The sequence below is a fragment of the Mus pahari genome, chromosome 19 (genome assembly GCF_900095145.1).
Source record: "Mus pahari chromosome 19, PAHARI_EIJ_v1.1, whole genome shotgun sequence".
NCBI lineage: Eukaryota > Metazoa > Chordata > Mammalia > Rodentia > Muridae > Mus > Mus pahari.
In genome coordinates this window covers 41,253,700-41,266,362 of record NC_034608.1, presented here as the reverse complement: position 1 = coordinate 41,266,362, position 12,663 = coordinate 41,253,700, and the positions used below count along the sequence as shown (strand labels likewise).

General features: G+C 42.4%; 1 non-coding gene across 1 annotated transcript; it reads left to right on the top strand.

Annotated features, from left to right (window-relative positions):
- The first annotated feature begins 9,088 nt into the window (after window positions 1–9,088).
- Window positions 9,089–9,222, top strand: LOC115062621. The gene has a single exon (XR_003842573.1). It is a non-coding gene; the product is annotated as a small nucleolar RNA SNORA17 (small nucleolar RNA).
- Window positions 9,223–12,663: the final 3,441 nt, after the last annotated feature.

Sequence of the window (12,663 nt, the reverse complement as noted above, 5' to 3'; positions counted from 1 at the left end):
TCTGAAGACAGCTACAGTGTTCTTACATATAATAAATAAATAAATCTTTGAAAAAAAAAAATCTAGGACTCCAGTTTGGTGAGGCTGGAAGTTGGAAAAACCTGTAAAAAGTGAGAGACCTAGTAGGAATTATTCTTGTCACTGGAAGCGTGACCTTGAAGGGCACAGTGGGTCCCCCTCCCCTTCCTCTTCCTCTCCTTTTCTCCCAGATGTGGGCTGATTTTGAAGGCACACCATCATCATGCTGTGCTGCTTCCAATCGGGTCCCAAGGTAAGGAGGCCTGAAAGGTCCAAAAGTGTCAGCCAAAACAAACCTTTCTTCTTTGTAAATTTGTTGCCACGGGTATTTGTTACTGTAACAAAAGTTGATCTGAGGAGCATACCACACTCAAGTACATCAGTGGTGGCCTGAGGGTCTTCACTAGGCAGAGACAGAGAACATTCATCCCTTCCAAGACTGAAGACCAGATGGTCTGTGAGACAAGAGAGGCCAAATTCAGTATGGAAACTGAAACATCACTTTCTTCCATTCCTCAGGAGAGGAGACTGAGCTCAGGGAGTAATCCAAGACCCTGGAAACAACAGATACTCAACATCCAAGCTTGAAATCGAATCTTTCAAGGTCCTGCCAAGAACTTGCAGATTAGACTCAGTTGCCCAGGGTAGCCGACTGGACGAAGATACAAATGGAGACAGAAGTAGCCTGGGGAAGGATAAGGGACCCTAATCCCACAAGCACATGTTAAAATATCAACGAATTGTTTAGGGTTAAAGGACACAGATTACATAAAAAACAACTGTGACTTAGCAGTTCATATTCATAGGAAGTAATGCTATGGTTTATTAATATAATATGGAATAATTAAAAGAAGTTGATTAACATAGCCATCCCCTCAAACTCTGTTCTGGTATGGATATTGGTTGACTATGTCCACCAAGGTTTCCTGACTGAAACTTAACGCTCATCGTGAGAGATTGAGAGGATAGTAAATTAGCCTAATGATGATATATGGGAAATAAATAGGATTTGATAGGTCATGAGGATGGATGTCCCATGATCAAATCCCGCTGACTTTGTAAGAGGAGGAGGACACATGCTCAGACACCCACGCAACGGCTCCCATAAGAAGCTACCATCAAATGCAGTCCCCTCAGTCCAAACCTCCAGAGAACTGCGGCTCAAAATAAACCTCTTTATAATGTCTACAGCACTGGTGCTGCGTGCCTCCTAGACATCTGTAAGTCCAGCTACAGGGGATCCAATGTGCCTGGCCTCTGCAGGCATTACACTTATGTACGCATACCCTCCCCCCCCCCCGAATTAAAGATAACTCTTTTTTAATGGTAATACACTTAACTGAAAAGACAAAGCTATGAGCCTCGAGTACAGCTGGATATGGTGGCTGTAGTGATGCTGGCCCGGCTGAGCAGTCTCTGTTTCCTATCCTCACTCCTCCTCCATTGCATTTATTCAGGCTTCCTATTTCCTCACTCAGCTGTGTGTCACATGTGACTTCCACGACTTAGTCCAACATGGCTGCTTAGGCTCTTGTATGTATTCTAACCAAAGCCACCAAGCCCTTAAGGCAGCGGTTCTCAACCTTCCTAATGCTGGGACCCTTTAATTGCAGTTCCTCATGTCTTGGTGACCCCGCCCCCAACCATAAACTTATTTCTGTTGCTACTTCCTAACTATAATTTTGCTGCCATTATGGCCAGTAATATAAATATCTGATATGCAGGATATCTGATATGAAACTCCGTGAAAGGGCCGTGGAAGCCCCAAAGGGGTCGCGACTCACCAGTTGAGAACCCCTGCCTTCAGGGCTCACTACACCCCTTCTTATATCAGACTGTAGAAGGAAGGCCAGACTCCCATGGTAGGTGCAAAGGTTTTTTTATTTATGTATTATATGTATATGGGTACAGTGTAGCTGTCTTCAAATATACCATAAGAGGGCATTGGTTGCAAGCCACCATGTGGTTTATGGGAATTGAACTCGGGACCTCTGAAAGAACAGTCAGTGCTCTTACCCACTGAGCCATCTCTCTAGGCTGTTTCTTTGTTTTAATTTTTCTTTTTTCTTTTTCTTTTTTCTTTTGCCGCCGCTGCTGTTCTAATTCTGACACGCCGTTTTTCATGATACATTTACTGGTTTCTAGCAAGGACCTAAATGTTTTCCCAGTCGTGTGCCTCTAACACTAGCCAGGTACCAGAGGGAGCTAAACCTTTGAAATGGCTGGACTCATGAATTTGCAGTGGTCCAGGGAAAACTTGGGAAGGCACATCCCAACCAGGACCAATCCAGAGGATGGATTGCCAGGTGCCAGACAGGCTGTTGAGGACAAGGAGGAGTCAGCTTGTTTGAGCAGGAGGCTGGATGCATAGGTTGGGCTGAGACTTAGTGCTGTCTGTTTCTCCTGTTTTTCTCTGGCTGGGATGCATCATTCTCTCCTTTCCACATGCCCGCAATCCTCACTTATTATCTACTCCACCCAGCCCATGCTTTTGTTTTTATTTTCTAATTACAAAAAACGTACGCTAAGGAAAAGAGCAGGTGGATGCCATGGCTCTCCAGACTGTTTAAGGTTTTAATGTTTTCCATGTTTTGTATTCTTTAGGTTACAGGTACTTAATCCAAGACCGTCTGCGGTAAAATATTATAACCTGGTTACTAATGAGAAGTCTCAAAACAAAAATAAAAACAAACAAGCAAGCACCAGTCCGTAAGTTTCAACTGAATATCAGAAGGACAGCCATGAACATGACAACCAAGGAATTGTCTTTGCTAAGCTGATACCTAGACCACAGCTAACCGCCAAGGACTCCTCATCTGGTCTCTGGTGCCCAGGGTCACCAGTGGTACAGATCTCCTATGTCCAGTGACTTCTGTGTCCCCTATGGCAGGTCACAGTTTGTGTGTGGGGGGTATTTGCTTGCATATATGCATACACACTTGTGAGTACCAGGTGTGGAGGCCAAGAGAGGGCATCAAATTCCCTAGAACCAGAGTTATACAGGGCTTTGAGCCACCCACATAGGTCCTGGGTACTGAGCCCAGGTCCTGCAAGAGCAGCAGGTACTCTTGCCTGCTGATCATCTCTCCAGCACTCACAACTACCCATCTATGTTCTCCATATAGACAACATTCATTGCATTGCTTATTCTGGGCATTTTATGTAGTGAAACCACAGTCTATGTGGTTCTTCATGACAGATTTCTCTCACTTGGTGCATTTTTGAGGCTCATCGTATGGGTGACACATATCAGCTCTTCACTCTGTTTTATTGTCCAACATCAATCCATGGCATAGTCGTCCCATACTGAAATCACCCCTTCGTTCATTGACGGGTTTCTGGCAGGTAAGCTCGTTTTGTCTAGTTTGAAAATGGCCGCTTCAATGAACATCATCATGCAACCTGTTGTGTGCCTGTGTGTCTTCATATGCATCTCAGGAGAACGGCCGGGTTGTGTGGTGATTTAACTTTCTGAAGAACCTACAGACCTCTTCTAATAATGCAACATTTCATACTACCACAAAGAGTGTTAACAATTGCAACTTCCCTCCATGTCCTCATCAGCCCATGTCCTCAGCGACTCTGGCTGCCTTTTATTTTACTTAAATTTTTTTTTCATACTCTCGCTATTTTAAAAATACAGTACTCCATCATGGCTTTGTTTGTGTTTCCCACTGGTTGGTGAGGTCGAGCATCTGTGTGTGTGCGAGCTGACCGTTTGTGTATCTTCTTTGGAGAAGGACGATACATCACAAGCCAGGGTTTGTCGAGTCGCATAAGCAAATGAGCATATTACTCATCTCTACACAAACCTCTTCATTGCCGTGCCACTTAAATGGATTTAAACCAAAACACATTTCCTGCTCCTTCTGAGTCTTCTCTGAAAAGTAAACAAGACTCAAAATATCTCAATATATATTTCTCCAAAGAAAGCTCTATCCCCAGGCCCACATAAAGCACACTTCCGTTGATATGTCTCTAACACTGTTTTAAAACATCTATATCAAGCTAAGTATAGATGTTACACTATCTGTATGTGCATGATAGGTAGGTAAGACTATCACTTAACAACATGAGCCCCAGATTCATAATTCAGTGTCTGCTGGACTTCATGGCTTGCTGCAGGAGAAAGCCAGAAGCTGTTAAATCCGTGGTAGAGAGCTTACCCAGCATGCATGAGGTCATGGACAGGGTGTGGGGAAAAAAACTCTACAGAGGAAAAATCTAGGACCACAACTGTGGCCAGGTGGCAAAGGTTGGTATCGATGGTCCCAAATGTGATGTGAAGGTAGAGAAAATGACACTGCAGTCTTCTGTAGTATAAACAATTTAAGCTTTTCCCCAGCTAGCTTACAAATAAATGAGACTCAGACTACGGTTACTTTATTTGGCTTTGACAATTACTGGGGTGTGACCCCTCATCTACTCTTCTAACTGCAGGCCTGGCTGCCTCCCCAGCAGTGTACCCCCAGACACTTGCTGTTTCTCCTGGCCATGTGCACGTGGCTCCTCTCCCCTCATGGCGGCTTCCTCCTCCTCCTTCTCCTTCTCCTTCTTCCTCTGGGTCTCTCCTCCAGCCAGGTCACTCCTAGCCCACCTACCTCTAATCCCTCCAGTAATTGGCTGTAGCCAATTTTACTTAACCAGTAGTTTTAAATCAAGGAACAAGGTTTGCAGAACAAAGACTCATGCATGTGAGGAGTCACTCATAGGCCTAGACCTTCAGGTATAGAATTTAGCATTACAAGACAGCAGTAGACCAAACCTCAATACTCTCCCCCAGAACCAATGCTCATGGTCAGTTCATAAGAAGATATGAGACAAATTGAAATGAGGGAGATTAAATTGGAAAAGATTAAAAAGCTATGGCAGACAGGAAACTTACTGATACATAAAACATACTGAAACACAGAAAAGATATTAGTTGCAAAGACAGAAAAATTCAAATAAAGCCTAAAGTTCAATCAATGGGGCTGCACAGTGCTGGTTTTAGAGTTTGGGATTTTGGCGGTTACAGTAACAACAGAAGAGACTGGGCATGGGGGAGGGATAGAAATCTCTATTTGTTACTTTCCAACTCTATGACAATGTACCTGAGAAAATCAACTTAAAGGAAAAAAGGTTCAGTTTAACTGACAGTTTGGAAGGCTTCAGCTCCTGATCACTTCACTCCTATGCTTCATTAAACTCGAAACAGCACAGCAGGGAGCAAAGATCTTTGATCGGCAGCATCAAGGAAGCAGACCTTTAACACACGGGTCTTTGGGGGGGACATCCCAGATACAAAACAGCACTCTCTTCCCAACCTTTTGTACGTCTAAAGTTATTCTGACTTAGCAGTTATTAATATATGAGATATATAGCTTTATGAAACAATCTAGTGCCTTTGCACGTCACTAGCCAGAACAGATTACAAGCCATATACCCATCCAAACACTATGAACTCAGAATGACCCAGTGCTTCAAGGAAAATAGATAAGACTACGATCACAGGTCTGCACTCAAGTACACTAAGCACTGCTATGACTTGTACTTTTCCTATATAAAGGCAAACATGGCTGTCAGAGAACAGGTAAACAACTTATATAGGTGTTATTATCTTATGAGACAATAGGAATAGCTAAATTTCTTATAAGTTCTAACTCATAAAGTAAAAATGAGTTAATACACAAAACTAGTTGTTTATCCACTTATTAGAAAAAAAAATCAGTCTGAAAATGTAGCAAAAGTGTCTTTCTAAACTCTAAGTAAAGACGAGATCAAATCTCAAAGAATGCATTGTTAAATTTGTAAAGAATTGCAAAGCTTTCCCAAATTAACGTAAATGCATTCTTTGAGATTTGATGAATGCAGAGGCTCAAAACTAACGAAGATAACAAGCTTCCTCTAAATTATTCTACAGGTAAAAGGCACCTCCTATATTTAAATTAGAAGTGAATATTCTAAGACTAACCAGGAGAAAATGAACAAATATTTGTGCTAACAAAAAAAAAACTAGAAGCAATCTAAATATCCATCAGTCAGAGGAAGCCAGGCCAGCTGCCTGATATCCTTCACCCAATGGATAATTACCAACTAGTTATGATAATGAGTTATAATCTTGTATATTCATAAGGAAAGATGTTCACATAAACTTGAATGAAAAGCCAGCTATAAGGAAGTAGATATCACATGGCCACACTTAGGTAAACATATATATCCATGTGTGATTGAACACATGCTTTCTAAATATAGAAAACACTCTAGCTGTGTTGATATTAACAGTGTCCCCAGAGAGCTGAGAAAAGGAAAAGGGTTTTAAATGGACCTTCCTCTGAGGCCAGGCTGATCTTGAACTACTGGGCTCAAGTGTCATCTTGCTTCAGTCTCCAAAAGTAACTATTGTGGCACAGGCAGCAGATTCAGCGAGTAAAACACACATGTTGGGGCTTAGGGTCCGGCTCAGTAGAAGAGAACACACTTAGCGTGCCTGAGGCCCCGAGTTCAATTTCCAGTACTTAAGAACAATGTGCATAAATACTCAGAGATTAGTGGTTGTTATAGCATGAAAGGCCACAGAAAATTTATTGAGGAAAATGTCTAAAAATAGAAATTTGTTTAAAAATTCACTGGATAATTATATTGTATAATTTATATAGAAATGCACAGAGCCTCAAATAATGAAAATAGCCTGTGAGGACTAATCTTGCTTGTCAACTTGACTACATCTGGTTTTACTAAAGCCTAAGCCCAGAAGGGATTTTCTTGATTGGATCATTTAGGGTGGGAAGACCCACCCTAAATCTGGGCCACACCCTCTGTGGACATGAAAGAACCTGGAAGAAGGAAGATGTTGCTTTCTGTCTGTTTGAGCTCACTCCTGTTGGCAGATTCATCTATCCTGCTGCTAAGGCAGTCTTTCACTGGTGTGGTGGTTGGAATATACTGAACCAGCGAAAGGCGCTATTAGGGGGCGTGGCGTTGTTGGAGTGGGTGTGGCCTTGTTGGAGTGGGTGTGGCCTTATTGGAGTGGGTGTGGCCTTGTTGGAGGAAGCACATTAAGGGTGGGGGTAGGCTTTGAGACTCTCCTAGCTGTCTGGGAAGCCAGTCTTCTCTTTCCCTTTGTAATAAGATGCAGAGCGCTCAGCGGCTCCAGCATCATGTGTGCCTAGATGCTGCTATGCTTCCACCTTGATGATAATGGACCGAATCTCTGAACCTGTAAGCCTGCCCCAATTAAATATTGTCCTTATAAGAGTTGCCTTGGTCATGGTGTCTGTTCACAGCAAACCCTAACTAAGACAACTGGTATTAGAACTCACTTTCTCAGGATTCCAGCAATGACTGAACTCTGTAGGAATCCTTTGGGACTCCAGCAGCAGATCAGGGCTGCTGAAACATAAAAGTCTTGTTGACTGAGCAACTAGCAGATTAGTCTTAGCAGAAATATTCTTAGTCTTTCTATCCAAAGATAGTCATTGTTTGATTTCACATTACACATAATGTGTAATAACAGCTAATAAATTGTGTGTGTGTGTGTGTGAGAGACAGAGAGAGAGAGAGAGAGAGAGAGAGAGAGAGAGAGAGAGAGAGATCTGTTCCTTTAGGGAACCCTGACTAAAACAGGCTGTAGCACCATGAGTGTTTCTACAGAAATAGATTGTTAGGATAAGTGTTTCAAATATCTGGAACAGGCTTTGCACACCAGCACCTACAGTTCCTGATGGCTCCTCTGGTAGCAAGGAAAATCCTGCAGGCCCATAGCTTCAAATATTTAAAGAGTTAACTGCAGAAAAGAAGGAATTTAGAGAGACTGTATATAAAACTTTTGACAATTTGTGGATAAATAAGGAAACTAGGGGTGTTGGCTGGTTCTAGAAGCTCTGGATAAACTAGCAATGGAAAAGTATGAGCTCAATGAAAAACAACCAGCTTCACATTCACATAAAAAAAATAAAATGTTTTCTCTATGTGTCCTGGAAATGAATCTTCTCTCCAGCAGTCATAGAGTTTGAGCTATGGAAAATCAAACCAAAGCCCTCATTATAAAACTGGCTGACCTACAGTGAAAATTCAAGTTCCAGCCCAGAGAGTATTAAAATAAAGGCACTAGTAGGTGAGGAGTGGGATTTGCAAATTGGGGTGAAGTTTTTTGGGAAAATCCTAGTGAACCTGAGAACCTTAAATGTTCAGATTCTGAGGGGTTTGCCTCGCCTGAGGAAGGAGTCACTGTGCCTTTAACAGAGGATGCATTTCTACCCACACATCCTGAAATGTTACCCTCACTTCCCTAGGGGAATTAATTCATCATTGTCTACCCAATTATCAATGCCTTTCTCTAAGGGACATGGCAGGCAGGACAATACTAATGTCCCTCAGTCCCCACCAATGGTTGCCTCTAGATGTATAAACAGACTCAAGGCTAAACAGGCTCTTAGAGAGCAGATAGAAAATGTAGCCCATGAGGAAGTATGCTATACCACTAAAGAACTTAATGAGTTTGCTAATTCATTCAAGCAGGGGCATGTATATGAGAATGGGTTTTAAGAGTGTAAGATAACAGTGGGGTATGAAACTAGATCAGGCTGAGTTTATCAATATGGGCCCACTGAGTGGCGAATCTAAGTTTAGTGTAGAAGTTCACAGTTTGAAAAACAATGTATCAAAATTAACTTGATTGGTTGGTTGAAGCAGTTTACATAAGATGGTCTCCTGAAAAGGAGCTGGAGATGCCTGATATCTCTTGGTTTAGTGTTGATGAGTCAACTTTTAAGGTTCAGTGAAATTGAAATGCTATAGCTGGTATGCTATATCAAACCTAATCCTCCACAATGGGAAGGCCCTTTACTAATGCTTTAAGACACAAAATGGTGGGAGCCATGACTTCTTTCTAGGTCAACTGTAGTGCTCTTGGCAGTTGCCACGGTGATGCCACATGGCTAGATTTGCCTGAAGACCTGACAGTCTTCACTTGTTATCATGGACTGTTAAAACATCCGGAGTTCCAATTATGGTCTAGATTCCCTGAAGGTGTGCAGTCTTTCTCATCTCTAAGTAAGACAACTCTCCAATTTGCCTGGCTGTTTTCTTTTGAGTCTCTTAAGAAGAGTTACAGGTGTGGCTGCTGTGTCACATGTGTGTCAGCAGGTGGCAGAGAGGAGAGGAGCTATGTCTATACTCAGCATTCTGACCTATGAACATCTGAATGAATAGTAGCCTGACATTCCCTGAAAGAAGTTTGGTGTCTGGGGCTCAGACAGGAAGCTAGCTTAAGATGACTACAAGTCTGGCTTTGCACAGGCCCCATACAACCCTTGCATGGGACCACTCTGGCAGGACACAGGCGCACCCAACCCAAGAGTACCAGACACTTCAGGGCTTGGAGAGGGAGCTCCCTGAGACAACCACCAATCTGATGCTGAGCAGACCTAGGGGGAGCAAGGGGGGGCAGACCATGCCTGAGATAACCCCTTCCTAGCACTATAATACACAAGTGGGGCATAGCACTCCTGAGACCATTTCTGAGATGACTCCAGACACTCAGAGACCACAGGCACCACCGCTGCTGCCACCACCAACACCCTACCAATGGCCCCCAGGTCATGAGAGTGGGAGAATTGGCAATGTCCCTCAGCAGCTATAACACTTGGGAGAGCAGGCCCTGCACCTTACCTGAGGAGCAGGGTAGAGCTAGCCCTGGTCTCTTGAGCCAGTGGAAGAGCTGGCAGGCTGACCATCTCAGATACCTCTCAGGCCCCCATATCTACTCCATCAATGAACTGCTAGGGTACATGAAGGACCAGTCCTACAGATCCAAAACTACAGGATCTTCATGACACAGGCCAACAGCAGGATATCCAAGAGGAGTCCTAATGAAGTTCCAGAACTGATAAAGTAGCAGAAGCCAGAGGCCTCATTCCAGACCAATGTGTTCATTGCAATGAACATTTGCAAGCAAGGTATGGACAATAGTTCCCTATTGTGAGACACACTGTAACATGCTACAGCTTTCACAAAGAGATTCTTTTTTCTGTTGTGGGGGTTGGGGGGAGGTCACAAAGTTGGAGGGGGTTGAGAGGAGGGGGAGATGAGTGGGATTTGGGTGCATGATCTGAAATTCACAAAGAATGAATAAAAAGTTTAAAAAGAAAGAGGTGGAAGAGGGAAAAAACACACACACAAAAACCAAAAGAATGGTTGTTCCTAAGATGTTGCCCAACGTAGTCTGGAGTCGTCTGCCTATTTGTTGAATTGCAAATGACTTGCAAATGTACAAGTTCTGTTAAACACAAGGAGAACCTCGATGAGAAACTTCTGTGTTGAAGAAGTCATGTGTCAGCCATGAAAAACTTGCAAGCCCACAGTGGATTCCTGAAGCTGTAATGAAAATCCGAAAGGAAAAGCTTTCTGATTAGATGTCTTTTTCTGTGGGGGTTGCCACCAGAATGTGTGGCCCAGACTCAGGGTAGGTTGCTTCTGATCCAGGTACTCACTTCACAGGCAGAGAGGTGTGATAGCTGAGTCACAGATAGAATCCATAAGTCTCCCCACTATCCTGAAGCAGGTGGCCTAATACAATGGTGGGATTTGTTTTTGAAGATACAGTGTCAATTAGATGGCAGTAGCCTAGAGGACTGGTGCAAGGCTTTCCAGAGGGCAGTATGTGCTTTGAATCAGAGTCCAATATATGATATGGTTCTATTGTGGGGTGTCTATCAGAGAAGACGTGGACATAGATTAAAACCAACAGAAAGTCTTTATTAGCTGGCCAGTGAGACTACATTGGGTGTTCTGGATACCACTTTAGCCCTGAGCCTTTCTTGGGGCAAGCTTTTTAAATACAAACACCATGTCCTGGGTTGACATATTTCAGTTAACAAGAACAGTTAGCCAGAAGCAAACTCCAGAAGCCAAAAGGCAAGATTAGGACATTCAGAGACTTTCCCAGAAGTATGGACTTTGATGAATTAGGTCTTTGTTTTAATTTTGGCAGGTGGTATTGTTTATGTGCTGAGTTTTACAGCCTGGATGACAGTTTCCTCATGGTATTAGTTGTGCTAATATCTGGGGACCTACTAAGGTCTGGGACCCTGTTATAGTTTCTCACATAGCCAGGATGCGTGCGTCCAGGAACCAAGGCTGGAAGTGGGAGTATTTCTACTCACTGTCACCCCTGGTGACCCACTAGGGAATGTATTGTTTCCTATCCTTGAGACCTTAAGTTCTACTGGCCTAGAAATTTTGGTTTCCGACTGAGAACATTCCTACCAGAGACAAAAGAAACATCTTATTGAACTAGAAGCTCAGACGTCCCCTTGACACTTCAGGTTTCTAATGCCATTATACCAAAAAAAATCAAAAAGAAATACCAGTGTTAAGAGGGGCAGATAGATCCGGACGATGAGGGGGATACTGGATTGCTTCCCCACAATGGGGGTAAGGAAGATGATGTCTAGAGTGCAGGGGATCCTTTAGGTCATCTGTTGATGTCACCATGCCCTGAGATGAAAGTCAATGGGAAACTGCAACAACCCAAGCAGGATGACAAAGGGACAGATCCTTTAGGAATGAAAGTATGAGTGCCGACTCTAGAGAAAAACCAAGATCTGTTGACATACTTCCTAAGGATAAAGAAAACACAGAATGGCTAGCCGTGGACAGTAGTTGTAAATACCAGCTAAGACCACATGACCAATTGCAGATATAAGAATTATAACATACTTGGTGTTTTTTGTCTTATTTTGTGAAGAATTTAGATAGATAGATATGTTTGTATATATGCATTAATCAGACATTTGTGTTTTTTTCCCTATATTTCTTTATCATGTAATATAACATAGATTGAAATAAGTACCATATATCATTGGTTATCATCACATTTAAATTTTGGGACACTAAAAGATTAAGCATTCCTCAAGGGATATTGTCACCTTTTCTAAAAGATATAACACACTTGTACTTATATATGAGATAGTTATACTAGACGGAATTTTGACCTAGTTATTGCTTTTGTTTGGAAATTAAGCACATATAAGGAGATATGATTGTGTATCAAGCAATAGTCTTGTGATAGCTAATCTTTTGTTAACTTGACTGTATCTGTGATCAATTATAACCAAGCATCTGGGCACATCTGTAAGGAAATTTCTTGAATTGGTCATTTAAAGTGGGAAGATCCATCCTAAATCTGGGCCAAACCATCTGGTGGCAGCCTGTGTCAAAGGATGTGGAAAAAGTGAGCTTTTGCATTTTGCCTGGCTAACCTCACTCTTGCTGGCAAGTTTATCTATCCTGCTGCTGAAGGCAATCCCTTTCTGGTATTAGAACCTGCTTCTTTGGGATTCCAATATTGACTGATGGCTACCCAGACCACAGCCTATAACCCACTCTAATAAATCACATATATGTATGTATTCATATTCATATATTCTATCAGCTTTTATTTTAAAGAACCCTGATTAATACACGACCTTAGAAAAGAAAAGCTACATCACATAGATTTTCAACTCTTCTTTCCTTCAAGCAAATGATAAAGTAAATATAAAAGAATATTAATATTTAGCAAATGCAAATGATAGAACATTGGTGTTGTTTCAGTCAGCTTTCTTTGCTCTATATCACAGATACTTAGGATAAACAATTTTGGTGTGTGTGTGTGTGTGTGTG